The sequence below is a fragment of the Ambystoma mexicanum genome, chromosome 6q (genome assembly GCF_040938575.1).
Source record: "Ambystoma mexicanum isolate Mex_15411 chromosome 6q, UKY_AmexF1_1, whole genome shotgun sequence".
Lineage (NCBI taxonomy): Eukaryota > Metazoa > Chordata > Amphibia > Caudata > Ambystomatidae > Ambystoma > Ambystoma mexicanum.
Window position 1 is genome coordinate 1,630,194,574 of NC_090937.1, and position 26,058 is coordinate 1,630,220,631.

At 50.0% G+C, this 26,058-nt stretch overlaps 10 non-coding genes across 10 annotated transcripts; all 10 read left to right on the plus strand.

Annotated features, from left to right (window-relative positions):
• The first annotated feature begins 1,797 nt into the window (after positions 1 to 1,797).
• On the plus strand, positions 1,798 to 1,869 carry TRNAG-UCC (transfer RNA glycine (anticodon UCC)). Its single transcript has one exon. It is a non-coding gene; the product is annotated as a tRNA-Gly (tRNA).
• Positions 1,870 to 4,310: 2,441 nt separating this feature from the next.
• TRNAG-UCC (transfer RNA glycine (anticodon UCC)) lies at positions 4,311 to 4,382 on the plus strand. Its single transcript has one exon. It is a non-coding gene; the product is annotated as a tRNA-Gly (tRNA).
• Positions 4,383 to 5,567: 1,185 nt separating this feature from the next.
• TRNAG-UCC (transfer RNA glycine (anticodon UCC)) lies at positions 5,568 to 5,639 on the plus strand. The gene has a single exon. It is a non-coding gene; the product is annotated as a tRNA-Gly (tRNA).
• A 1,174-nt stretch (positions 5,640 to 6,813) lies between these two features.
• Positions 6,814 to 6,885, plus strand: TRNAG-UCC (transfer RNA glycine (anticodon UCC)). The gene has a single exon. It is a non-coding gene; the product is annotated as a tRNA-Gly (tRNA).
• A 7,433-nt stretch (positions 6,886 to 14,318) lies between these two features.
• Positions 14,319 to 14,390, plus strand: TRNAG-UCC (transfer RNA glycine (anticodon UCC)). The gene has a single exon. It is a non-coding gene; the product is annotated as a tRNA-Gly (tRNA).
• Positions 14,391 to 16,828: 2,438 nt separating this feature from the next.
• Positions 16,829 to 16,900, plus strand: TRNAG-UCC (transfer RNA glycine (anticodon UCC)). Its single transcript has one exon. It is a non-coding gene; the product is annotated as a tRNA-Gly (tRNA).
• Positions 16,901 to 18,071: 1,171 nt separating this feature from the next.
• TRNAG-UCC (transfer RNA glycine (anticodon UCC)) lies at positions 18,072 to 18,143 on the plus strand. The gene has a single exon. It is a non-coding gene; the product is annotated as a tRNA-Gly (tRNA).
• A 2,442-nt stretch (positions 18,144 to 20,585) lies between these two features.
• On the plus strand, positions 20,586 to 20,657 carry TRNAG-UCC (transfer RNA glycine (anticodon UCC)). Its single transcript has one exon. It is a non-coding gene; the product is annotated as a tRNA-Gly (tRNA).
• A 2,431-nt stretch (positions 20,658 to 23,088) lies between these two features.
• On the plus strand, positions 23,089 to 23,160 carry TRNAG-UCC (transfer RNA glycine (anticodon UCC)). Its single transcript has one exon. It is a non-coding gene; the product is annotated as a tRNA-Gly (tRNA).
• Positions 23,161 to 25,602: 2,442 nt separating this feature from the next.
• Positions 25,603 to 25,674, plus strand: TRNAG-UCC (transfer RNA glycine (anticodon UCC)). The gene has a single exon. It is a non-coding gene; the product is annotated as a tRNA-Gly (tRNA).
• The last annotated feature ends 384 nt before the right edge of the window (positions 25,675 to 26,058 follow it).

Sequence of the window (26,058 nt, forward strand, 5' to 3'; positions counted from 1 at the left end):
TGAGGCCTGTCTGCAAAAGGCCATGGGATGGGAGTGCGTGGTTGCAGGTTGTTTGGCTTTGTAAGGCCTACTGCCCGCTTCACTCGAAACTGGGTCTAGGGTTGTCGGTTTGTAGGCTGTAAAAGCCCAGAAAAGCTCTTGTTCTCCAACCAGCAGAGTGGCGCAGCGGAAGCGTGCTGGGCCCATAACCCAGAGGTTGATGGATAGAAACCATCCTCTGCTAAGTTTTTTCAAATTATGTTTTTGTGTCATGGCATTAGGGCACAAAGAGCTGTAAGTGCCTGGATGCAATGTCATTCCTTGAACTTGCTGCCTCGTTCCACTCTTGCGCTAAATAGGAGAGGGTCCCAGCCCAGCCAACAAAATGTACTGTTCAATCAAACCAAACTTAAAACCAAGCTCCTTTTTTAAGGGGTCCCGGGGAAATGTTGGGCTGACCGGCAAGACCTCACGATGCGAACTGCTTCTGCGTCAAACGCAAGCTTTTTTCATTCCCAGCCAATGACTTATTCTTATTTCTAAGGGGCGCTCCATCACATAGCCCAGACAGGCAGGCGTTGGTGGTATAGTGGTGAGCATAGCTGCCTTCCAAGCAGTTGACCTGGGTTCGATTCCCGGCCAACGCAGATCAAATCTTTAAATTGTTCAAAATGTATTTTTTGGAAATCAGACTCATGCTGAAAGCAAAGCTGACACACTTTTCGTGAAAATCAAAACCCCATCCAGGAAAGGTTCTTGCATCCTAGTTTCTGCAACTGTCTATCGGTGAGGGGATTGAAGCGAGCAGGGCTCCTGGCCCCTCCCCGACAAAGCCCTGACGAAGGCCTGACAAAGGCCTAATCGCCTTGCCCTGACGGGCAAAGGTCCCAGCAGGCCACCGAGCACAGCACCTCAGCCTATTAGAGTGAGGTTTCAGGATCTCTCTCATCCTGTAAACCAACATACTGAGGAAGGTGAAACGTGTGGCTGCGCTCCTCACATGCTGAAGCAGCAGCAGCCCTTTCCCTGAAGCAAAGTTCCTTCATTCCTCCCTCCCATAACCCTTAGCAGGGGATTTATGGTAATTGAGTTGAGTTTCCAAACTGGCCCTTCCTTCCTTCCGTCCCATATCTGCCAGCTCGAGAAGGCTTGTTTTGTTGCACCTGGGAAGTAAAGTATCTATTTGCGAGAGAGAGAGAATGAGAGAGAGAGACAGAGAGAGAAGGGGAAGGGGTGTTGGCAGTTAGGGTGTGAGCTAGAGAAATGAGGCCTGTCTGCAAAAGGCCATGGGATGGGAGTGCGTGGTTGCAGGTTGTTTGGCTTTGTAAGGCCTACTGCCCGCTTCACTCGAAACTGGGTCTAGGGTTGTCTGTTTGTAGGCTGTAAAAGCCCAGAAAAGCTCTTGTTCTCCAACCAGCAGAGTGGCGCAGCGGAAGCGTGCTGGTCCCATAACCCAGAGGTCAATGGATCGAAACCATCCTCTGCTAACTTTTTTCAAATTATGTTTTTGTGTCATGGCATTAGGGCACAAAGAGCTGTAAGTGCCTGGATGCAATGTCATTCCTTGAACTTGCTGCCTCGTTCCACTCTTGCGCTAAATAGGAGAGGGTCCCAGCCCAGCCAACAAAATGTACTGTTCAATCAAACCAAACTTAAAACCAAGCTCCTTTTTTAAGGGGTCCCGGGGAAATGTTGGGCTGACCGGCAAGACCTCATGATGCGAACTGCTTCTGCGTCAAACGCAAGCTTTTTTCATTCCCAGCCAATGACTTATTCTTATTTCTAAGGGACGCTCCATCAGATAGCCCAGACAGGCAGGCGTTGGTGGTATAGTGGTGAGCATAGCTGCCTTCCAAGCAGTTGACCCGGGTTCGATTCCCGGCCAACGCAGATCAAATCTTTAAATTGTTCAAAATGCATTTTTTGGAAATCAGACTCATGCTGAAAGCAAAGCTGACACACTTTTCGTGAAAATCAAAACCCCATCCAGGAAAGGTTCTTGCATCCTAGTTTCTGCAACTGTCTATCGGTGAGGGGATTGAAGCGAGCAGGGCTCCTGGCCCCTCCCCGACAAAGCCCTGACGAAGGCCTGACAAAGGCCTATTCGCCTTGCCCTGACGGGCAAAGGTCCCAGCAGGCCACCGAGCACAGCACCTCAGCCTATTAGAGTGAGGTTTCAGGATCTCTCTCATCCTGTAAACCAACATACTGAGGAAGGTGAAACGTGTGGCTGCGCTCCTCACATGCTGAAGCAGCAGCATCCCTTTCCCTGAAGCAAAGTTCCTTCATTCCTCACTCCCATAACCCTTAGCAGGGGATTTATGGTAATTGAGTTGAGTTTCCAAACTGGCCCTTCCTTCCTTCCTTCCCATATCTGCCAGCTCGAGAAGGCTTGTTTTGTTGCACCTGGGAAGTAAAGTATCTATTTGCGAGAGAGAGAGAATGAGAGAGAGAGACAGAGAGAGAGAGACAGAGAGAGAAGGGGAAGGGGTGTTGGCAGTTAGGGTGTGAGCTAGAGAAATGAGGCCTGTCTGCAAAAGGCCATGGGATGGGAGTGCGTGGTTGCAGGTTGTTTGGCTTTGTAAGGCCTACTGCCCGCTTCACTCGAAACTGGGTCTAGGGTTGTCGGTTTGTAGGCTGTAAAAGCCCAGAAAAGCTCTTGTTCTCCAACCAGCAGAGTGGGGCAGCGGAAGCGTGCTGGGCCCATAACCCAGAGGTCGATGGATCGAAACCATCCTCTGCTAACTTTTTTTCAAATTATGTTTTTGTGTCATGGCATTAGGGCACAAAGAGCTGTAAGTGCCTGGATGCAATGTCATTCCTTGAACTTGCTGCCTCGTTCCACTCTTGCGCTAAATAGGAGAGGGTCCCAGCCCAGCCAACAAAATGTACTGTTCAAACAAACCAAACTTAAAACCAAGCTCTTTTTTTAAGGGGTCCCGGGGAAATGTTGGGCTGACCGGCAAGACCTCATGATGCGAACTGCTTCTGCGTCAAACGCAAGCTTTTTTCATTCCCAGCCAATGACTTATTCTTATTTCTAAGGGGCGCTCCATCAGATAGCCCAGACAGGCAGGCGTTGGTGGTATAGTGGTGAGCATAGCTACCTTCCAAGCAGTTGACCCGGGTTCGATTCCCTGCCAACGCAGATCAAATCTTTAAATTGTTCAAAATGCATTTTTGGGAAATCAGACTCATGCTGAAAGCAAAGCTGACACACTTTTCGTGAAAATCAAAACCCCATCCAGGAAAGGTTCTTGCATCCTAGTTTCTGCAACTGTCTATCGGTGAGGGGATTGAAGCGAGCAGGGCTCCTGGCCCCTCCCCGACAAAGCCCTGACGAAGGCCTGACAAAGGCCTATTCGCCTTGCCCTGACGGGCAAAGGTCCCAGCAGGCCACCGAGCACAGCACCTCAGCCTATTAGAGTGAGGTTTCAGGATCTCTCTCATCCTGTAAACCAACATACTGAGGAAGGTGAAACGTGTGGCTGCGCTCCTCACATGCTGAAGCAGCAGCAGCCCTTTCCCTGAAGCAAAGTTCCTTCATTCCTCCCTCCCATAACCCTTAGCAGGGGATTTATGGTAATTGAGTTGAGTTTCCAAACTGGCCCTTCCTTCCTTCCTTCCCATATCTGCCAGCTCGAGAAGGCTTGTTTTGTTGCACCTGGGAAGTAAAGTATCTATTTGCGAGAGAGAGAGAATGAGAGAGAGAGTCAGAGAGAGAGACAGTGAGAGAAGGGGAAGGGGTGTTGGCAGTTAGGGTGTGAGCTAGAGAAATGAGGCCTGTCTGCAAAAGGCCATGGGATGGGAGTGCGTGGTTGTAGGTTGTTTGGCTTTGTAAGGCCTACTGCCCGCTTCACTCGAAACTGGGTCTAGGGTTGTCGGTTTGTAGGCTGTAAAAGCCCCGAAAAGCTCTCGTTCTCCAACCAGCAGAGTGGCACAGCGGAAGCGTGCTGGGCCCATAACCCAGAGGTCGATGGATCGAAACCATCCTCTGCTAAGTTTTTTCAAATTATGTTTTTGTGTCATGGCATTAGGGCACAAAGAGCTGTAAGTGCCTGGATGCAATGTCATTCCTTGAACTTGCTGCCTCGTTCCACTCTTGCGCTAAATAGGAGAGGGTCCCAGCCCAGCCAACAAAATGTACTGTTCAATCAAACCAAACTTAAAACCAAGCTCCTTTTTTAAGGGGTCCCGGGGAAATGTTGGGCTGACCGGCAAGACCTCATGATGCGAACTGCTTCTGCGTCAAACGCAAGCTTTTTTCATTCCCAGCCAATGACTTATTCTTATTTCTAAGGGGCGCTCCATCAGCGAGCTCAGACAGGCAGGCGTTGGTGGTATAGTGGTGAGCATAGCTGCCTTCCAAGCAGTTGACCCGGGTTCGATTCCCGGCCAACGCAGATCAAATCTTTAAATTGTTCAAAATGCATTTTTGGGAAATCAGACTCATGCTGAAAGCAAAGCTGACACACTTTTCGCGAAAATCAAAACCCCATCCAGGAAAGGTTCTTGCATCCTAGTTTCTGCAACTGTCTATCGGTGAGGGGATTGAAGCGAGCAGAGCTCCTGGCCCCTCCCCGACAAAGCCCTGACGAAGGCCTGACAAAGGCCTATTCGCCTTGCCCTGACGGGCAAAGGTCCCAGCAGGCCACCGAGCACAGCACCTCAGCCTATTAGAGTGAGGTTTCAGGATCTCTCTCATCCTGTAAACCAACATACTGAGGAAGGTGAAACGTGTGGCTGCGCTCCTCACATGCTGAAGCAGCAGCAGCCCTTTCCCTGAAGCAAAGTTCCTTCTTTCCTCCCCCCCATAACCCTTAGCAGGGGATTTATGGTAATTGAGTTGAGTTTCCAAACTGGCCCTTCCTTCCTTCCTTCCAATATCTGCCAGCTCGAGAAGGCTTGTTTTGTTGCACCTGGGAAGTAAAGTATCTACTTGCGAGAGAGAGAGAATGAGAGAGAGAGACAGAGAGAGAGAGACAGAGAGAGAAGGGGAAGGGGTGTTGGCAGTTAGGGTGTGAGCTAGAGAAATGAGGCCTGTCTGCAAAAGGCCATGGGATGGGAGTGCGTGGTTGCAGGTTGTTTGGCTTTGTAAGGCCTACTGCCCGCTTCACTCGAAACTGGGTCTAGGGTTGTCAGTTTGTAGGCTGTAAAAGCCCAGAAAAGCTCTTGTTCTCCAACCAGCAGAGTGGCGCAGCGGAAGCGTGCTGGGCCCATAACCCAGAGGTCGATGGATCGAAACCATCCTCTGCTAACTTTTTTCAAATTATGTTTTTGTGTCATGGCATTAGGGCACAAAGAGCTGTAAGTGCCTGGATGCAATGTCATTCCTTGAACTTGCTGCCTCGTTCCACTCTTGCACTAAATAGGAGAGGGTCCCAGCCCAGCCAACAAAATGTACTGTTCAATCAAACCAAACTTAAAACCAAGCTCCTTTTTTAAGGGGTCCCGGGGAAATGTTGGGCTGACCGGCAAGACCTCATGATGCGAACTGCTTCTGCGTCAAACGCAAGCTTTTTTCATTCCCAGCCAAAGACTTATTCTTATTTCTAAGGGGCGCTCCATCACATAGCCCAGACAGGCAGGCGTTGGTGGTATAGTGGTGAGCATAGCTGCCTTCCAAGCAGTTGACCCGGGTTCGATTCCCGGCCAACGCAGATCAAATCTTTAAATTGTTCAAAATGCATTTTTGGGAAATCAGACTCATGCTGAAAGCAAAGCTGACACACTTTTCGCGAAAATCAAAACCCCATCCAGGAAAGGTTCTTGCATCCTAGTTTCCGCAACTGTCTATCGGTGAGGGGATTGAAGCGAGCAGGGCTCCTGGCCCCTCCCCGACAAAGCCCTGACGAAGGCCTATTCGCCTTGCCCTGACGGGCAAAGGTCCCAGCAGGCCACCGAGCACAGCACCTCAGCCTATTAGAGTGAGGTTTCAGGATCTCTCTCATCCTGTAAACCAACATACTGAGGAAGGTGAAACGTGTGGCTGCGCTCCTCACATGCTGGAGCAGCAGCAGCCCTTTCCCTGAATCAAAGTTCCTTCATTCCTCCCTCCCATAACCCTTAGCAGGGGATTTATGGTAATTGAGTTGAGTTTCCAAACTGGCCCTTCCTTCCTTCTTTCCCATATCTGCCAGCTCGAGAAGGCTTGTTTTGTTGCACCTGGGAAGTAAAGCATCTATTTGCGAGAGAGAGAGAATGAGAGAGAGAGACAGAGAGAGAGAGACAGAGAGAGAAGGGGAAGGGGTGTTGGCAGTTAGGGTCTGAGCTAGAGAAATGAGGCCTGTCTGCAAAAGGCCATGGGATGGGAGTGCGTGGTTGCAGGTTGTTTGGCTTTGTAAGGGATACTGCCCGCTTCACTCGAAACTGGGTCTAGGGTTGTCGGTTTGTAGGCTGTAAAAGCCCAGAAAAGCTCTTGTTCTCCAACCAGCAGAGTGGCGCAGCGGAAGCATGCTGGGCCCATAACCCAGAGGTCGATGGATCGAAACCATCCTCTGCTAAGTTTTTTCAAATTATGTTTTTGTGTCATGGCATTAGGGCACAAAGAGCTGTAAGTGCCTGGATGCAATGTCATTCCTTGAACTTGCTGCCTCGTTCCACTCTTGCGCTAAATAGGAGAGGGTCCCAGCCCAGCCAACAAAATGTACTGTTCAATCAAACCAAACTTAAAACCAAGCTCCTTTTTTAAGGGGTCCCGGGGAAATGTTGGGCTGACCGGCAAGACCTCATGATGCGAACTGCTTCTGCGTCAAACGCAAGCTTTTTTCATTCCCAGCCAATGACTTATTCTTATTTCTAAGGGGCGCTCCATCAGATAGCCCAGACAGGCAGGCGTTGGTGGTATAGTGGTGAGCATAGCTGCCTTCCAAGCAGTTGACCCGGGTTCGATTCCCGGCCAACGCAGATCAAATCTTTAAATTGTTCAAAATGCATTTTTTGGAAATCAGACTCATGCTGAAAGCAAAGCTGACACACTTTTCGTGAAAATCAAAACCCCATCCAGGAAAGGTTCTTGCATCCTAGTTTCTGCAACTGTCTATCGGTGAGGGGATTGAAGCGAGCAGGGCTCCTGGCCCCTCCCCGACAAAGCCCTGACGAAGGCCTGACAAAGGCCTATTCGCCTTGCCCTGACGGGCAAAGGTCCCAGCAGGCCACCGAGCACAGCACCTCAGCCTATTAGAGTGAGGTTTCAGGATCTCTCTCATCCTGTAAACCAACATACTGAGGAAGGTGAAACGTGTGGCTGCGCTCCTCACATGCTGAAGCAGCAGCAGCCCTTTCCCTGAAGCAAAGTTCCTTCATTCCTCCCTCCCATAACCCTTAGCAGGGGATTTATGGTAATTGAGTTGAGTTTCCAAACGGGCCCTTCCTTCCTTCCTTCCCATATCTGCCAGCTCGAGAAGGCTTGTTTTGTTGCACCTGGGAAGTAAAGTATCTATTTGCGAGAGAGAGAGAATGAGAGAGAGAGACAGAGAGAGAGAGACAGTGAGAGAAGGGGAAGGGGTGTTGGCAGTTAGGGTGTGAGCTAGAGAAATGAGGCCTGTCTGCAAAAGGCCATGGGATGGGAGTGCGTGGTTGCAGGTTGTTTGGCTTTGTAAGGCCTACTGCCCGCTTCACTCGAAACTGGGTCTAGGGTTGTCGGTTTGTAGGCTGTAAAAGCCCAGAAAAGCTCTTGTTCTCCAACCAGCAGAGTGGCGCAGCGGAAGCGTGCTGGGCCCATAATCCAGAGGTCGATGGATCGAAACCATCCTCTGCTAAGTTTTTTCAAATTATGTTTTTGTGTCATGGCATTAGGGCACAAAGAGCTGTAAGTGCCTGGATGCAATGTCATTCCTTGAACTTGCTACCTCGTTCCACTCTTGCGCTAAATAGGAGAGGGTCCCAGCCCAGCCAACAAAATGTACTGTTCAATCAAACCAAACTTAAAACCAAGCTCCTTTTTTAAGGGGTCCCGGGGAAATGTTGGGCTGACCGGCAAGACCTCATGATGCGAACTGCTTCTGCGTCAAACGCAAGCTTTTTTCATTCCCAGCCAATGACTTATTCTTATTTCTAAGGGGCGCTCCATCACATAGCCCAGACAGGCAGGCGTTGGTGGTATAGTGGTGAGCATAGCTGCCTTCCAAGCAGTTGACCGGGGTTCGATTCCCGGCCAACGCAGATCAAATCTTTAAATTGTTCAAAATACATTTTTGGGAAATCAGACTCATGCTGAAAGCAAAGCTGACACACTTTTCGCGAAAATCAAAACCCCATCCAGGAAAGGTTCTTGCATCCTAGTTTCTGCAACTGTCTATCGGTGAGGGGATTGAAGCGAGCAGGGCTCCTGGCCCCTCCCCGACAAAGCACTGACGAAGGCCTATTCGCCTTGCCCTGACGGGCAAAGGTCCCAGCAGGCCACCGAGCACAGCTCCTCAGCCTATTAGAGTGAGGTTTCAGGATCTCTCTCATCCTGTAAACCAACATACTGAGGAAGGTGAAACGTGTGGCTGCGCTCCTCACATGCTGAAGCAGCAGCAGCCCTTTACCTGAAGCAAAGTTCCTTCATTCCTCCCTCCGATAACCCTTAGCAGGGGATTTATGGTAATTGAGTTGAGTTTCCAAACTGGCCCTTCCTTCCTTCCTTCCCATATCTGCCAGCTCGAGAAGGCTTGTTTTGTTGCACCTGGGAAGTAAAGTATCTATTTGCGAGAGAGAGAGAATGAGAGAGAGAGACAGAGAGAGAGAGACAGAGAGAGAAGGGGAAGGGGTGTTGGCAGTTAGGGTGTGAGCTAGAGAAATGAGGCCTGTCTGCAAAAGGCCATGGGATGGGAGTGCGTGGTTGCAGGTTGTTTGGCTTTGTAAGGCCTACTGCCCGCTTCACTCGAAACTGGGTCTATGGTTGTCGGTTTGTAGGCTGTAAAAGCCCAGAAAAGCTCTTCTCTCCAACCAGCAGAGTGGCGCAGCTGAAGCGTGCTGGGCCCATAACCCAGAGGTCGATGGATCGAAACCATCCTCTGCTAACTTTTTTCAAATTATGTTTTTGTGTCATGGCATTAGGGCACAAAGAGCTGTAAGTGCCTGGATGCAATGTCATTCCTTGAACTTGCTGCCTCGTTCCACTCTTGCGCTAAATAGGAGAGGGTCCCAGCCCAGCCAACAAAATGTACTGTTCAATCAAACCAAACTTAAAACCAAGCTCCTTTTTTAAGGGGTCCCGGGGAAATGTTGGGCTGACCGGCAAGACCTCATGATGCGAACTGCTTCTGCGTCAAACGCAAGCTTTTTTCATTCCCAGCCAATGACTTATTCTTATTTCTAAGGGGCGCTCCATCAGATAGCCCAGACAGGCAGGCGTTGATGGTATAGTGGTGAGCATAGCTGCCTTCCAAGCAGTTGACCCGGGTTCGATTCCCGGCCAACGCAGATCAAATCTTTAAATTGTTCAAAATGCATTTTTTGGAAATCAGACTCATGCTGAAAGCAAAGCTGACACACTTTTCGTGAAAATCAAAACCCCATCCAGGAAAGGTTCTTGCATCCTAGTTTCTGCAACTGTCTATCGGTGAGGGGATTGAAGCGAGCAGGGCTCCTGGCCCCTCCCCGACAAAGGCCTGACAAAGGCCTATTCGCCTTGCCCTGACGGGCAAAGGTCCCAGCAGGCCACCGAGCACAGCACCTCAGCCTATTAGAGTGAGGTTTCAGGATCTCTCTCATCCTGTAAACCAACATACTGAGGAAGGTGAAACGTGTGGCTGTGCTCCTCACATGCTGAAGCAGCAGCAGCCCTTTCCCTGAAGCAAAGTTCCTTCATTCCTCCCTCCCATAACCCTTAGCAGGGGATTTATGGTAATTGAGTTGAGTTTCCAAACTGGCCCTTCCTTCCTTCCTTCCCATATCTGCCAGCTCGAGAAGGCTTGTTTTGTTGCACCTGGGAAGTAAAGTATCTATTTGCGAGAGAGAGAGAATGAGAGAGAGAGACAGAGAGAGAGAGAGACAGAGAGAGAAGGGGAAGGGGTGTTGGCAGTTAGGGTGTGAGCTAGAGAAATGAGGCCTGTCTGCAAAAGGCCATGGGATGGGAGTGCGTGGTTGCAGGTTGTTTGGCTTTGTAAGGCCTACTGCCCGCTTCACTCGAAACTGGGTCTAGGGTTGTCGGTTTGTAGGCTGTAAAAGCCCAGAAAAGCTCTTGTTCTCCAACCAGCAGAGTGGCGCAGCGGAAGCGTGCTGGGCCCATAACCCAGAGGTCGATGGATAGAAACCATCCTCTGCTAAGTTTTTTCAAATTATGTTTTTGTGTCATGGCATTAGGGCACAAAGAGCTGTAAGTGCCTGGATGCAATGTCATTCCTTGAACTTGCTGCCTCGTTCCACTCTTGCGCTAAATAGGAGAGGGTCCCAGCCCAGCCAACAAAATGTACTGTTCAATCAAACCAAACTTAAAACCAAGCTCCTTTTTTAAGGGGTCCCGGGGAAATGTTGGGCTGACCGGCAAGACCTCACGATGCGAACTGCTTCTGCGTCAAACGCAAGCTTTTTTCATTCCCAGCCAATGACTTATTCTTATTTCTAAGGGGGGCTCCATCAGATAGCCCAGACAGGCAGGCGTTGATGGTATAGTGGTGAGCATAGCTGCCTTCCAAGCAGTTGACCCGGGTTCGATTCCCGGCCAACGCAGATCAAATCTTTAAATTGTTCAAAATGCATTTTTTGGAAATCAGACTCATGCTGAAAGCAAAGCTGACACACTTTTCGTGAAAATCAAAACCCCATCCAGGAAAGGTTCTTGCATCCTAGTTTCTGCAACTGTCTATCGGTGAGGGGATTGAAGCGAGCAGGGCTCCTGGCCCCTCCCCGACAAAGCCCTGACGAAGGCCTGACAAAGGCCTAATCGCCTTGCCCTGACGGGCAAAGGTCCCAGCAGGCCACCGAGCACAGCACCTCAGCCTATTAGAGTGAGGTTTCAGGATCTCTCTCATCCTGTAAACCAACATACTGAGGAAGGTGAAACGTGTGGCTGCGCTCCTCACATGCTGAAGCAGCAGCAGCCCTTTCCCTGAAGCAAAGTTCCTTCATTCCTCCCTCCCATAACCCTTAGCAGGGGATTTATGGTAATTGAGTTGAGTTTCCAAACTGGCCCTTCCTTCCTTCCGTCCCATATCTGCCAGCTCGAGAAGGCTTGTTTTGTTGCACCTGGGAAGTAAAGTATCTATTTGCGAGAGAGAGAGAATGAGAGAGAGAGACAGAGAGAGAAGGGGAAGGGGTGTTGGCAGTTAGGGTGTGAGCTAGAGAAATGAGGCCTGTCTGCAAAAGGCCATGGGATGGGAGTGCGTGGTTGCAGGTTGTTTGGCTTTGTAAGGCCTACTGCCCGCTTCACTCGAAACTGGGTCTAGGGTTGTCTGTTTGTAGGCTGTAAAAGCCCAGAAAAGCTCTTGTTCTCCAACCAGCAGAGTGGCGCAGCAGAAGCGTGCTGGTCCCATAACCCAGAGGTCAATGGATCGAAACCATCCTCTGCTAACTTTTTTCAAATTATGTTTTTGTGTCATGGCATTAGGGCACAAAGAGCTGTAAGTGCCTGGATGCAATGTCATTCCTTGAACTTGCTGCCTCGTTCCACTCTTGCGCTAAATAGGAGAGGGTCCCAGCCCAGCCAACAAAATGTACTGTTCAATCAAACCAAACTTAAAACCAAGCTCCTTTTTTAAGGGGTCCCGGGGAAATGTTGGGCTGACCGGCAAGACCTCATGATGCGAACTGCTTCTGCGTCAAACGCAAGCTTTTTTCATTCCCAGCCAATGACTTATTCTTATTTCTAAGGGACGCTCCATCAGATAGCCCAGACAGGCAGGCGTTGGTGGTATAGTGGTGAGCATAGCTGCCTTCCAAGCTGTTGACCCGGGTTCGATTCCCGGCCAACGCAGATCAAATCTTTAAATTGTTCAAAATGCATTTTTTGGAAATCAGACTCATGCTGAAAGCAAAGCTGACACACTTTTCGTGAAAATCAAAACCCCATCCAGGAAAGGTTCTTGCATCCTAGTTTCTGCAACTGTCTATCGGTGAGGGGATTGAAGCGAGCAGGGCTCCTGGCCCCTCCCCGACAAAGCCCTGACGAAGGCCTGACAAAGGCCTATTCGCCTTGCCCTGACGGGCAAAGGTCCCAGCAGGCCACCGAGCACAGCACCTCAGCCTATTAGAGTGAGGTTTCAGGATCTCTCTCATCCTGTAAACCAACATACTGAGGAAGGTGAAACGTGTGGCTGCGCTCCTCACATGCTGAAGCAGCAGCATCCCTTTCCCTGAAGCAAAGTTCCTTCATTCCTCACTCCCATAACCCTTAGCAGGGGATTTATGGTAATTGAGTTGAGTTTCCAAACTGGCCCTTCCTTCCTTCCTTCCCATATCTGCCAGCTCGAGAAGGCTTGTTTTGTTGCACCTGGGAAGTAAAGTATCTATTTGCGAGAGAGAGAGAATGAGAGAGAGAGACAGAGAGAGAGAGACAGAGAGAGAAGGGGAAGGGGTGTTGGCAGTTAGGGTGTGAGCTAGAGAAATGAGGCCTGTCTGCAAAAGGCCATGGGATGGGAGTGCGTGGTTGCAGGTTGTTTGGCTTTGTAAGGCCTACTGCCCGCTTCACTCGAAACTGGGTCTAGGGTTGTCGGTTTGTAGGCTGTAAAAGCCCAGAAAAGCTCTTGTTCTCCAACCAGCAGAGTGGCGCAGCGGAAGCGTGCTGGGCCCATAACCCAGAGGTCGATGGATCGAAACCATTCTCTGCTAACTTTTTTCAAATTATGTTTTTGTGTCATGGCATTAGGGCACAAAGAGCTGTAAGTGCCTGGATGCAATGTCATTCCTTGAACTTGCTGCCTCGTTCCACTCTTGCGCTAAATAGGAGAGGGTCCCAGCCCAGCCAACAAAATGTACTGTTCAAACAAACCAAACTTAAAACCAAGCTCCTTTTTTAAGGGGTCCCGGGGAAATGTTGGGCTGACCGGCAAGACCTCATGATGCGAACTGCTTCTGCGTCAAACGCAAGCTTTTTTCATTCCCAGCCAATGACTTATTCTTATTTCTAAGGGGCGCTCCATCAGATAGCCCAGACAGGCAGGCGTTGGTGGTATAGTGGTGAGCATAGCTACCTTCCAAGCAGTTGACCCGGGTTCGATTCCCTGCCAACGCAGATCAAATCTTTAAATTGTTCAAAATGCATTTTTGGGAAATCAGACTCATGCTGAAAGCAAAGCTGACACACTTTTCGTGAAAATCAAAACCCCATCCAGGAAAGGTTCTTGCATCCTAGTTTCTGCAACTGTCTATCGGTGAGGGGATTGAAGCGAGCAGGGCTCCTGGCCCCTCCCCGACAAAGCCCTGACGAAGGCCTGACAAAGGCCTATTCGCCTTGCCCTGACGGGCAAAGGTCCCAGCAGGCCACCGAGCACAGCACCTCAGCCTATTAGAGTGAGGTTTCAGGATCTCTCTCATCCTGTAAACCAACATACTGAGGAAGGTGAAACGTGTGGCTGCGCTCCTCACATGCTGAAGCAGCAGCAGCCCTTTCCCTGAAGCAAAGTTCCTTCATTCCTCCCTCCCATAACCCTTAGCAGGGGATTTATGGTAATTGAGTTGAGTTTCCAAACTGGCCCTTCCTTCCTTCCTTCCCATATCTGCCAGCTCGAGAAGGCTTGTTTTGTTGCACCTGGGAAGTAAAGTATCTATTTGCGAGAGAGAGAGAATGAGAGAGAGAGTCAGAGAGAGAGACAGTGAGAGAAGGGGAAGGGGTGTTGGCAGTTAGGGTGTGAGCTAGAGAAATGAGGCCTGTCTGCAAAAGGCCATGGGATGGGAGTGCGTGGTTGTAGGTTGTTTGGCTTTGTAAGGCCTACTGCCCGCTTCACTCGAAACTGGGTCTAGGGTTGTCGGTTTGTAGGCTGTAAAAGCCCCGAAAAGCTCTCGTTCTCCAACCAGCAGAGTGGCACAGCGGAAGCGTGCTGGGCCCATAACCCAGAGGTCGATGGATCGAAACCATCCTCTGCTAAGTTTTTTCAAATTATGTTTTTGTGTCATGGCATTAGGGCACAAAGAGCTGTAAGTGCCTGGATGCAATGTCATTCCTTGAACTTGCTGCCTCGTTCCACTCTTGCGCTAAATAGGAGAGGGTCCCAGCCCAGCCAACAAAATGTACTGTTCAATCAAACCAAACTTAAAACCAAGCTCCTTTTTTAAGGGGTCCCGGGGAAATGTTGGGCTGACCGGCAAGACCTCATGATGCGAACTGCTTCTGCGTCAAACGCAAGCTTTTTTCATTCCCAGCCAATGACTTATTCTTATTTCTAAGGGGCGCTCCATCAGAGAGCTCAGACAGGCAGGCGTTGGTGGTATAGTGGTGAGCATAGCTGCCTTCCAAGCAGTTGACCCGGGTTCGATTCCCGGCCAACGCAGATCAAATCTTTAAATTGTTCAAAATGCATTTTTTGGAAATCAGACTCATGCTGAAAGCAAAGCTGACACACTTTTCGCGAAAATCAAAACCCCATCCAGGAAAGGTTCTTGCATCCTAGTTTCTGCAACTGTCTATCGGTGAGGGGATTGAAGCGAGCAGAGCTCCTGGCCCCTCCCCGACAAAGCCCTGACGAAGGCCTGACAAAGGCCTATTCGCCTTGCCCTGACGGGCAAAGGTCCCAGCAGGCCACCGAGCACAGCACCTCAGCCTATTAGAGTGAGGTTTCAGGATCTCTCTCATCCTGTAAACCAACATACTGAGGAAGGTGAAACGTGTGGCTGCGCTCCTCACATGCTGAAGCAGCAGCAGCCCTTTCCCTGAAGCAAAGTTCCTTCTTTCCTCCCCCCCATAACCCTTAGCAGGGGATTTATGGTAATTGAGTTGAGTTTCCAAACTGGCCCTTCCTTCCTTCCTTCCAATATCTGCCAGCTCGAGAAGGCTTGTTTTGTTGCACCTGGGAAGTAAAGTATCTACTTGCGAGAGAGAGAGAATGAGAGAGACAGAGAGAGAGAGACAGAGAGAGAAGGGGAAGGGGTGTTGGCAGTTAGGGTGTGAGCTAGAGAAATGAGGCCTGTCTGCAAAAGGCCATGGGATGGGAGTGCGTGGTTGCAGGTTGTTTGGCTTTGTAAGGCCTACTGCCCGCTTCACTCGAAACTGGGTCTAGGGTTGTCGGTTTGTAGGCTGTAAAAGCCCAGAAAAGCTCTTGTTCTCCAACCAGCAGAGTGGCGCAGCGGAAGCGTGCTGGGCCCATAACCCAGAGGTCGATGGATCGAAACCATCCTCTGCTAAGTTTTTTCAAATTATGTTTTTGTGTCATGGCATTAGGGCACAAAGAGCTGTAAGTGCCTGGATGCAATGTCATTCCTTGAACTTGCTGCCTCGTTCCACTCTTGCGCTAAATAGGAGAGGGTCCCAGCCCAGCCAACAAAATGTACTGTTCAATCAAACCAAACTTAAAACCAAGCTCCTTTTTTAAGGGGTCCCGGGGAAATGTTGGGCTGACCGGCAAGACCTCATGATGCGAACTGCTTCTGCGTCAAACGCAAGCTTTTTTCATTCCCAGCCAATGACTTATTCTTATTTCTAAGGGGCGCTCCATCCCATAGCCCAGACAGGCAGGTGTTGGTGGTATAGTGGTGAGCATAGCTGCCTTCCAAGCAGTTGACCCGGGTTTGATTCCCGGCCAACGCAGATCAAATCTTTAAATTGTTCAAAATGCATTTTTGGGAAATCAGACTCATGCTGAAAGCAAAGCTGACACACTTTTCGCGAAAATCAAAACCCCATCCAGGAAAGGTTCTTGCATCCTAGTTTCTGCAACTGTCTATCGGTGAGGGGATTGAAGCGAGCAGGGCTCCTGGCCCCTCCCCGACAAAGCCCTGACGAAGGCCTGACAAAGGCCTATTCGCCTTGCCCTGACGGGCAAAGGTCCCAGCAGGCCACCGAGCACAGCACCTCAGCCTATTAGAGTGAGGTTTCAGGATCTCTCTCATCCTGTAAACCAACATACTGAGGAAGGTGAAACGTGTGGCTGCGCTCCTCACATGCTGGAGCAGCAGCAGCCCTTTCCCTGAATCAAAGTTCCTTCATTCCTCCCTCCCATAACCCTTAGCAGGGGATTTATGGTAATTGAGTTGAGTTTCCAAACTGGCCCTTCCTTCCTTCTTTCCCATATCTGCCAGCTCGAGAAGGCTTGTTTTGTTGCACCTGGGAAGTAAAGCATCTATTTGCGAGAGAGAGAGAATGAGAGAGAGAGACAGAGAGAGAGAGACAGAGAGAGAAGGGGAAGGGGTGTTGGCAGTTAGGGTCTGAGCTAGAGAAATGAGGCCTGTCTGCAAAAGGCCATGGGATGGGAGTGCGTGGTTGCAGGTTGTTTGGCTTTGTAAGGGATACTGCCCGCTTCACTCGAAACTGGGTCTAGGGTTGTCGGTTTGTAGGCTGTAAAAGCCCAGAAAAGCTCTTGTTCTCCAACCAGCAGAGTGGCGCAGCGGAAGCATGCTGGGCCCATAACCCAGAGGTTGATGGATCGAAACCATCCTCTGCTAAGTTTTTTCAAATTATGTTTTTGTGTCATGGCATTAGGGCACAAAGAGCTGTAAGTGCCTGGATGCAATGTCATTCCTTGAACTTGCTGCCTCGTTCCACTCTTGCGCTAAATAGGAGAGGGTCCCAGCCCAGCCAACAAAATGTACTGTTCAATCAAACCAAACTTAAAACCAAGCTCCTTTTTTAAGGGGTCCCGGGGAAATGTTGGGCTGACCGGCAAGACCTCATGATGCGAACTGCTTCTGCGTCAAACGCAAGCTTTTTTCATTCCCAGCCAATGACTTATTCTTATTTCTAAGGGACGCTCCATCAGATAGCCCAGACAGGCAGGCGTTGGTGGTATAGTGGTGAGCATAGCTGCCTTCCAAGCAGTTGACCCGGGTTCGATTCCCGGCCAACGCAGATCAAATCTTTAAATTGTTCAAAATGCATTTTTTGGAAATCAGACTCATGCTGAAAGCAAAGCTGACACACTTTTCGTGAAAATCAAAACCCCATCCAGGAAAGGTTCTTGCATCCTAGTTTCTGCAACTGTCTATCGGTGAGGGGATTGAAGCGAGCAGGGCTCCTGGCCCCTCCCCGACAAAGCCCTGACGAAGGCCTGACAAAGGCCTATTCGCCTTGCCCTGACGGGCAAAGGTCCCAGCAGGCCACCGAGCACAGCACCTCAGCCTATTAGAGTGAGGTTTCAGGATCTCTCTCATCCTGTAAACCAACATACTGAGGAAGGTGAAACGTGTGGCTGCGCTCCTCACATGCTGAAGCAGCAGCATCCCTTTCCCTGAAGCAAAGTTCCTTCATTCCTCACTCCCATAACCCTTAGCAGGGGATTTATGGTAATTGAGTTGAGTTTCCAAACTGGCCCTTCCTTCCTTCCGTCCCATATCTGCCAGCTCGAGAAGGCTTGTTTTGTTGCACCTGGGAAGTAAAGTATCTATTTGCGAGAGAGAGAGAATGAGAGAGAGAGACAGAGAGAGAAGGGGAAGGGGTGTTGGCAGTTAGGGTGTGAGCTAGAGAAATGAGGCCTGTCTGCAAAAGGCCATGGGATGGGAGTGCGTGGTTGCAGGTTGTTTGGCTTTGTAAGGCCTACTGCCCGCTTCACTCGAAACTGGGTCTAGGGTTGTCTGTTTGTAGGCTGTAAAAGCCCAGAAAAGCTCTTGTTCTCCAACCAGCAGAGTGGCGCAGCGGAAGCGTGCTGGTCCCATAACCCAGAGGTCGATGGATCGAAACCATCCTCTGCTAACTTTTTTCAAATTATGTTTTTGTGTCATGGCATTAGGGCACAAAGAGCTGTAAGTGCCTGGATGCAATGTCATTCCTTGAACTTGCTGCCTCGTTCCACTCTTGCGCTAAATAGGAGAGGGTCCCAGCCCAGCCAACAAAATGTACTGTTCAATCAAACCAAACTTAAAACCAAGCTCCTTTTTTAAGGGGTCCCGGGGAAATGTTGGGCTGACCGGCAAGACCTCATGATGCGAACTGCTTCTGCGTCAAACGCAAGCTTTTTTCATTCCCAGCCAATGACTTATTCTTATTTCTAAGGGACGCTCCATCAGATAGCCCAGACAGGCAGGCGTTGGTGGTATAGTGGTGAGCATAGCTGCCTTCCAAGCAGTTGACCCGGGTTCGATTCCCGGCCAACGCAGATCAAATCTTTAAATTGTTCAAAATGCATTTTTTGGAAATCAGACTCATGCTGAAAGCAAAGCTGACACACTTTTCGTGAAAATCAAAACCCCATCCAGGAAAGGTTCTTGCATCCTAGTTTCTGCAACTGTCTATCGGTGAGGGGATTGAAGCGAGCAGGGCTCCTGGCCCCTCCCCGACAAAGCCCTGACGAAGGCCTGACAAAGGCCTATTCGCCTTGCCCTGACGGGCCTTGGTCCCAGCAGGCCACCGAGCACAGCACCTCAGCCTATTAGAGTGAGGTTTCAGGATCTCTCTCATCCTGTAAACCAACATACTGAAGAAGGTGAAACGTGTGGCTGCGCTCCTCACATGCTGAAGCAGCAGCAGCCCTTTCCCTGAAGCAAAGTTCCTTCATTCCTCCCTCCCATAACCCTTAGCAGGGGATTTATGGTAATTGAGTTGAGTTTCCAAACTGGCCCTTCCTTCCTTCCTTCCCATATCTGCCAGCTCGAGAAGGCTTGTTTTGTTGCACCTGGGAAGTAAAGTATCTATTTGCGAGAGAGAGAGAATGAGAGAGAGAGACAGAGAGAGAGAGACAGAGAGAGAAGGGGAAGGGGTGTTGGCAGTTAGGGTGTGAGCTAGAGAAATGAGGCCTGTCTGCAAAAGGCCATGGGATGGGAGTGCGTGGTTGCAGGTTGTTTGGCTTTGTAAGGCCTACTGCCCGCTTCACTCGAAACTGGGTCTAGGGTTGTCGGTTTGTAGGCTGTAAAAGCCCAGAAAAGCTCTTGTTCTCCAACCAGCAGAGTGGCGCAGCGGAAGCGTGCTGGGCCCATAACCCAGAGGTCGATGGATCGAAACCATCCTCTGCTAACTTTTTTCAAATTATGTTTTTGTGTCATGGCATTAGGGCACAAAGAGCTGTAAGTGCCTGGATGCAATGTCATTCCTTGAACTTGCTGCCTCGTTCCACTCTTGCGCTAAATAGGAGAGGGTCCCAGCCCAGCCAACAAAATGTACTGTTCAAACAAACCAAACTTAAAACCAAGCTCCTTTTTTAAGGGGTCCCGGGGAAATGTTGGGCTGACCGGCAAGACCTCATGATGCGAACTGCTTCTGCGTCAAACGCAAGCTTTTTTCATTCCCAGCCAATGACTTATTCTTATTTCTAAGGGGCGCTCCATCAGATAGCCCAGACAGGCAGGCGTTGGTGGTATAGTGGTGAGCATAGCTACCTTCCAAGCAGTTGACCCGGGTTCGATTCCCTGCCAACGCAGATCAAATCTTTAAATTGTTCAAAATGCATTTTTGGGAAATCAGACTCATGCTGAAAGCAAAGCTGACACACTTTTCGCGAAAATCAAAACCCCATCCAGGAAAGGTTCTTGCATCCTAGTTTCTGCAACTGTCTATCGGTGAGGGGATTGAAGCGAGCAGGGCTCCTGGCCCCTCCCCGACAAAGCCCTGACGAAGGCCTGACAAAGGCCTATTCGCCTTGCCCTGACGGGCAAAGGTCCCAGCAGGCCACCGAGCACAGCACCTCAGCCTATTAGAGTGAGGTTTCAGGATCTCTCTGATCCTGTAAACCAACATACTGAGGAAGGTGAAACGTGTGGCTGCGCTCCTCACATGCTGAAGCAGCAGCAGCCCTTTCCCTGAAGCAAAGTTCCTTCATTCCTCCCTCCCATAACCCTTAGCAGGGGATTTATGGTAATTGAGTTGAGTTTCCAAACTGGCCCTTCCTTCCTTCCTTCCCATATCTGCCAGCTCGAGAAGGCTTGTTTTGTTGCACCTGGGAAGTAAAGTATCTATTTGCGAGAGAGAGAGAATGAGAGAGAGAGACAGAGAGAGAGAGACAGAGAGAGAAGGGGAAGGGGTGTTGGCAGTTAGGGTGTGAGCTAGAGAAATGAGGCCTGTCTGCAAAAGGCCATGGGATGGGAGTGCGTGGTTGCAGGTTGTTTGGCTTTGTAAGGCCTACTGCCCGCTTCACTCGAAACTGGGTCTAGGGTTGTCTGTTTGTAGGCTGTAAAAGCCCAGAAAAGCTCTTGTTCTCCAACCAGCAGAGTGGCGCAGCGGAAGCGTGCTGGTCCCATAACCCAGAGGTCGATGGATCGAAACCATCCTCTGCTAACTTTTTTCAAATTATGTTTTTGTGTCATGGCATTAGGGCACAAAGAGCTGTAAGTGCCTGGATGCAATGTCATTCCTTGAACTTGCTGCCTCGTTCCACTCTTGCGCTAAATAGGAGAGGGTCCCAGCCCAGCCAACAAAATGTACTGTTCAATCAAACCAAACTTAAAACCAAGCTCCTTTTTTAAGGGGTCCCGGGGAAATGTTGGGCTGACCGGCAAGACCTCATGATGCGAACTGCTTCTGCGTCAAACGCAAGCTTTTTTCATTCCCAGCCAATGACTTATTCTTATTTCTAAGGGACGCTCCATCAGATAGCCCAGACAGGCAGGCGTTGGTGGTATAGTGGTGAGCATAGCTGCCTTCCAAGCAGTTGACCCGGGTTCGATTCCCGGCCAACGCAGATCAAATCTTTAAATTGTTCAAAATGCATTTTTTGGAAATCAGACTCATGCTGAAAGCAAAGCTGACACACTTTTCGTGAAAATCAAAACCCCATCCAGGAAAGGTTCTTGCATCCTAGTTTCTGCAACTGTCTATCGGTGAGGGGATTGAAGCGAGCAGGGCTCCTGGCCCCTCCCCGACAAAGCCCTGACGAAGGCCTGACAAAGGCCTATTCGCCTTGCCCTGACGGGCAAAGGTCCCAGCAGGCCACCGAGCACAGCACCTCAGCCTATTAGAGTGAGGTTTCAGGATCTCTCTCATCCTGTAAACCAACATACTGAGGAAGGTGAAACGTGTGGCTGCGCTCCTCACATGCTGAAGCAGCAGCAGCCCTTTCCCTGAAGCAAAGTTCCTTCATTCCTCACTCCCATAACCCTTAGCAGGGGATTTATGGTAATTGAGTTGAGTTTCCAAACTGGCCCTTCCTTCCTTCCTTCCCATATCTGCCAGCTCGAGAAGGCTTGTTTTGTTGCACCTGGGAAGTAAAGTATCTATTTGCGAGAGAGAGAGAATGAGAGAGAGAGACAGAGAGAGAGAGACAGAGAGAGAAGGGGAAGGGGTGTTGGCAGTTAGGGTGTGAGCTAGAGAAATGAGGCCTGTCTGCAAAAGGCTATGGGATGGGAGTGCGTGGTTGCAGGTTGTTTGGCTTTGTAAGGCCTACTGCCCGCTTCACTCGAAACTGGGTCTAGGGTTGTCGGTTTGTAGGCTGTAAAAGCCCAGAAAAGCTCTTGTTCTCCAACCAGCAGAGTGGCGCAGCGGAAGCGTGCTGGGCCCATAACCCAGAGGTCAATGGATCGAAACCATCCTCTGCTAACTTTTTTCAAATTATGTTTTTGTGTCATGGCATTAGGGCACAAAGAGCTGTAAGTGCCTGGATGCAATGTCATTCCTTGAACTTGCTGCCTCGTTCCACTCTTGCGCTAAATAGGAGAGGGTCCCAGCCCAGCCAACAAAATGTACTGTTCAAACAAACCAAACTTAAAACCAAGCTCCTTTTTTAAGGGGTCCCGGGGAAATGTTGGGCTGACCGGCAAGACCTCATGATGCGAACTGCTTCTGCGTCAAACGCAAGCTTTTTTCATTCCCAGCCAATGACTTATTCTTATTTCTAAGGGGCGCTCCATCAGATAGCCCAGACAGACAGGCGTTGGTGGTATAGTGGTGAGCATAGCTGCCTTCCAAACAGTTGACCCAGGTTCGATTCCCGGCCAACGCAGATCAAATCTTTAAATTGTTCAAAATGCATTTTTGGGAAATCAGACTCATGCTGAAAGCAAAGCTGACACACTTTTCGCGAAAATCAAAACCCCATCCAGGAAAGGTTCTTGCATCCTAGTTTCCGCAACTGTCTATCGGTGAGGGGATTGAAGCGAGCAGGGCTCCTGGCCCCTCCCCGACAAAGCCCTGACGAAGGCCTATTCGCCTTGCCCTGACGGGCAAAGGTCCCAGCAGGCCACCGAGCACAGCACCTCAGCCTATTAGAGTGAGGTTTCAGGATCTCTCTCATCCTGTAAACCAACATACTGAGGAAGGTGAAACGTGTGGCTGCTCTCCTCACATGCTGAAGCAGCAGCAGCCCTTTCCCTGAAGCAAAGTTCCTTCATTCCTCCCTCCCATAACCCTTAGCAGGGGATTTATGGTAATTGAGTTGAGTTTCCAAACTGGCCCTTCCTTCCTTCCTTCCCATATCTGCCAGCTCGAGAAGGCTTGTTTTGTTGCACCTGGGAAGTAAAGTATCTATTTGCGAGAGAGAGAGAATGAGAGAGAGAGACAGAGAGAGAGAGACAGAGAGAGAAGGGGAAGGGGTGTTGGCAGTTAGGGTGTGAGCTAGAGAAATGAGGCCTGTCTGCAAAAGGCCATGGGATGGGAGTGCGTGGTTGCAGGTTGTTTGGCTTTGTAAGGGATACTGCCCGCTTCACTCGAAACTGGGTCTAGGGTTGTCGGTTTGTAGGCTGTAAAAGCCCCGAAAAGCTCTCCTTCTCCAGCCAGCAGAGTGGCACAGCGGAAGCGTGCTGGGCCCATAACCCAGAGGTCGATGGATCGAAACCATCCTCTGCTAAGTTTTTTCAAATTATGTTTTTGTGTCATGGCATTAGGGCACAAAGAGCTGTAAGTGCCTGGATGCAATGTCATTCCTTGAACTTGCTGCCTCGTTCCACTCTTGCGCTAAATAGGAGAGGGTCCCAGCCCAGCCAACAAAATGTACTGTTCAATCAAACCAAACTTAAAACCAAGCTCCTTTTTTAAGGGGTCCCGGGGAAATGTTGGGCTGACCGGCAAGACCTCATGATGCGAACTGCTTCTGCGTCAAACGCAAGCTTTTTTCATTCCCAGCCAATGACTTATTCTTATTTCTAAGGGGCGCTCCATCAGATAGTCCAGACAGGCAGGCGTTGGTGGTATAGTGGTGAGCATAGCTGCCTTCCAAGCAGTTGACCCGGGTTCGATTCCCGGCCAACGCAGATCAAATCTTTAAATTGTTCAAAATGCATTTTTTGGAAATCAGACTCATGCTGAAAGCAAAGCTGACACACTTTTCGCGAAAATCAAAACCCCATCCAGGAAAGGTTCTTGCATCCTAGTTTCTGCAACTGTCTATCGGTGAGGGGATTGAAGCGAGCAGGGCTCCTGGCCCCTCCCCGACAAAGCCCTGACGAAGGCCTGACAAAGGCCTATTCGCCTTGCCCTGACGGGCAAAGGTCCCAGCGGGCCACCGAGCACAGCACCTCAGCCTATTAGAGTGAGGTTTCAGGATCTCTCTCATCCTGTAAACCAACATACTGAGGAAGGTGAAACGTGTAGCTGCGCTCCTCACATGCTGAAGCAGCAGCAGCCCTTTCCCTGAAGCAAAGTTCCTTCATTCCTCCCTCCCATAACCCTTAGCAGGGGATTTATGGTAATTGAGTTGAGTTTCCAAACTGGCCCTTCCTTCCTTCCTTCCCATATCTGCCAGCTCGAGAAGGCTTGTTTTGTTGCTCCTGGGAAGTAAAGTATCTATTTGCGAGAGAGAGAGAATGAGAGAGAGAGACAGAGAGAGAGAGACAGAGAGAGAAGGGGAAGGGGTGTTGGCAGTTAGGGTGTGAGCTAGAGAAATGAGGCCTGTCTGCAAAAGGCCATGGGATGGGAGTGCGTGGTTGCATGTTGTTTGGCTTTGTAAGGCCTACTGCCCGCTTCACTCGAAACTGGGTCTAGGGTTGTCGGTTTGTAGGCTGTAAAAGCCCAGAAAAGCTCTTGTTCTCCAACCAGCAGAGTGGCGCAGCAGAAGCGTGCTGGACCCATAACCCAGAGGTTGATGGATCGAAACCATCCTCTGCTAAGTTTTTTCAAATTATGTTTTTGTGTCATGGCATTAGGGCACAAAGAGCTGTAAGTGCCTGGATGCAATGTCATTCCTTGAACTTGCTGCCTCGTTCCACTCTTGCGCTAAATAGGAGAGGGTCCCAGCCCAGCCAACAAAATGTACTGTTCAATCAAACCAAACTTAAAACCAAGCTCCTTTTTTAAGGGGTCCCGGGGAAATGTTGGGCTGACCGGCAAGACCTCATGATGCGAACTGCTTCTGCGTCAAACGCAAGCTTTTTTCATTCCCAGCCAATGACTTATTCTTATTTCTAAGGGGCGCTCCATCAGATAGCCCAGACAGGCAGGCGTTGGTGGTATAGTGGTGAGCATAACTGCCTTCCAAGCAGTTGACCCGGGTTCGCTTCCCGGCCAACGCAGATCAAATCTTTAAATTGTTCAAAATGCATTTTTTGGAAATCAGACTCATGCTGAAAGCAAAGCTGACACACTTTTCGTGAAAATCAAAACCCCATCCAGGAAAGGTTCTTGCATCCTAGTTTCTGCAACTGTCTATCGGTGAGGGGATTGAAGCGAGCAGGGCTCCTGGCCCCTCCCCGACAAAGCCCTGACGAAGGCCTGACAAAGGCCTATTCGCCTTGCCCTGACGGGCAAAGGTCCCAGCAGGCCACCGAGCACAGCACCTCAGCCTATTAGAGTGAGGTTTCAGGATCTCTCTCATCCTGTAAACCAACATACTGAGGAAGGTGAAACGTGTGGCTGCGCTCCTCACTTGCTGAAGCAGCAGCAGCCCTTTCCCTGAAGCAAAGTTCCTTCATTCCTCCCTCCCATAACCCTTAGCAGGGGATTTATGGTAATTGAGTTGAGTTTCCAAACTGGCCCTTCCTTCCTTCCTTCCCATATCTGCCAGCTCGAGAATGCTTGTTTTGTTGCACCTGGGAAGTAAAGTATCTATTTGCGAGAGAGAGAGAATGAGAGAGAGAGACAGAGAGAGAGAGACAGAGAGAGAAGGGGAAGGGGTGTTGGCAGTTACGGTGTGAGCTAGAGAAATGAGGCCTGTCTGCAAAAGGCCATGGGATGGGAGTGCGTGGTTGCAGGTTGTTTGGCTTTGTAAGGCCTACTGCCCGCTTCACTCGAAACTGGGTCTAGGGTTGTCGGTTTGTAGGCTGTAAAAGCCCAGAAAAGCTCTTGTTCTCCAACCAGCAGAGTGGCGCAGCGGAAGCATGCTGGGCCCATAACCCAGAGGTCGATGGATCAAAACCATCCTCTGCTAAGTTTTTTCAAATTATGTTTTTGTGTCATGGCATTAGGGCACAAAGAGCTGTAAGTGCCTGGATGCAATGTCATTCCTTGAACTTGCTGCCTCGTTCCACTCTTGCGCTAAATAGGAGAGGGTCCCAGCCCAGCCAACAAAATGTACTGTTCAATCAAACCAAACTTAAAACCAAGCTCCTTTTTTAAGGGGTCCCGGGGAAATGTTGGGCTGACCGGCAAGACCTCATGATGCGAACTGCTTCTGCGTCAAACGCAAGCTTTTTTCATTCCCAGCCAATGACTTATTCTTATTTCTAAGGGGCGCTCCATCAAATAGCCCAGACAGGCAGGCGTTGGTGGTATAGTGGTGAGCATAGCTGCCTTCCAAGCAGTTGACCCGGGTTCGATTCCCGGCCAACGCAGATCAAATCTTTAAATTGTTCAAAATGCATTTTTTGGAAATCAGACTCATGCTGAAAGCAAAGCTGACACACTTTTCGTGAAAATCAAAACCCCATCCAGGAAAGGTTCTTGCATCCTAGTTTCTGCAACTGACTATCGGTGAGGGGATTGAAGCGAGCAGGGCTCCTGGCCCCTCCCCGACAAAGCCCTGACGAAGGCCTGACAAAGGCCTATTCGCCTTGCCCTGACGGGCAAAGGTCCCAGCAGGCCACCGAGCACAGCACCTCAGCCTATTAGAGTGAGGTTTCAGGATCTCTCTCATCCTGTAAACCAACATACTGAGGAAGGTGAAACGTGTGGCTGCGCTCCTCACATGCTGAAGCAGCAGCAGCCCTTTCCCTGAA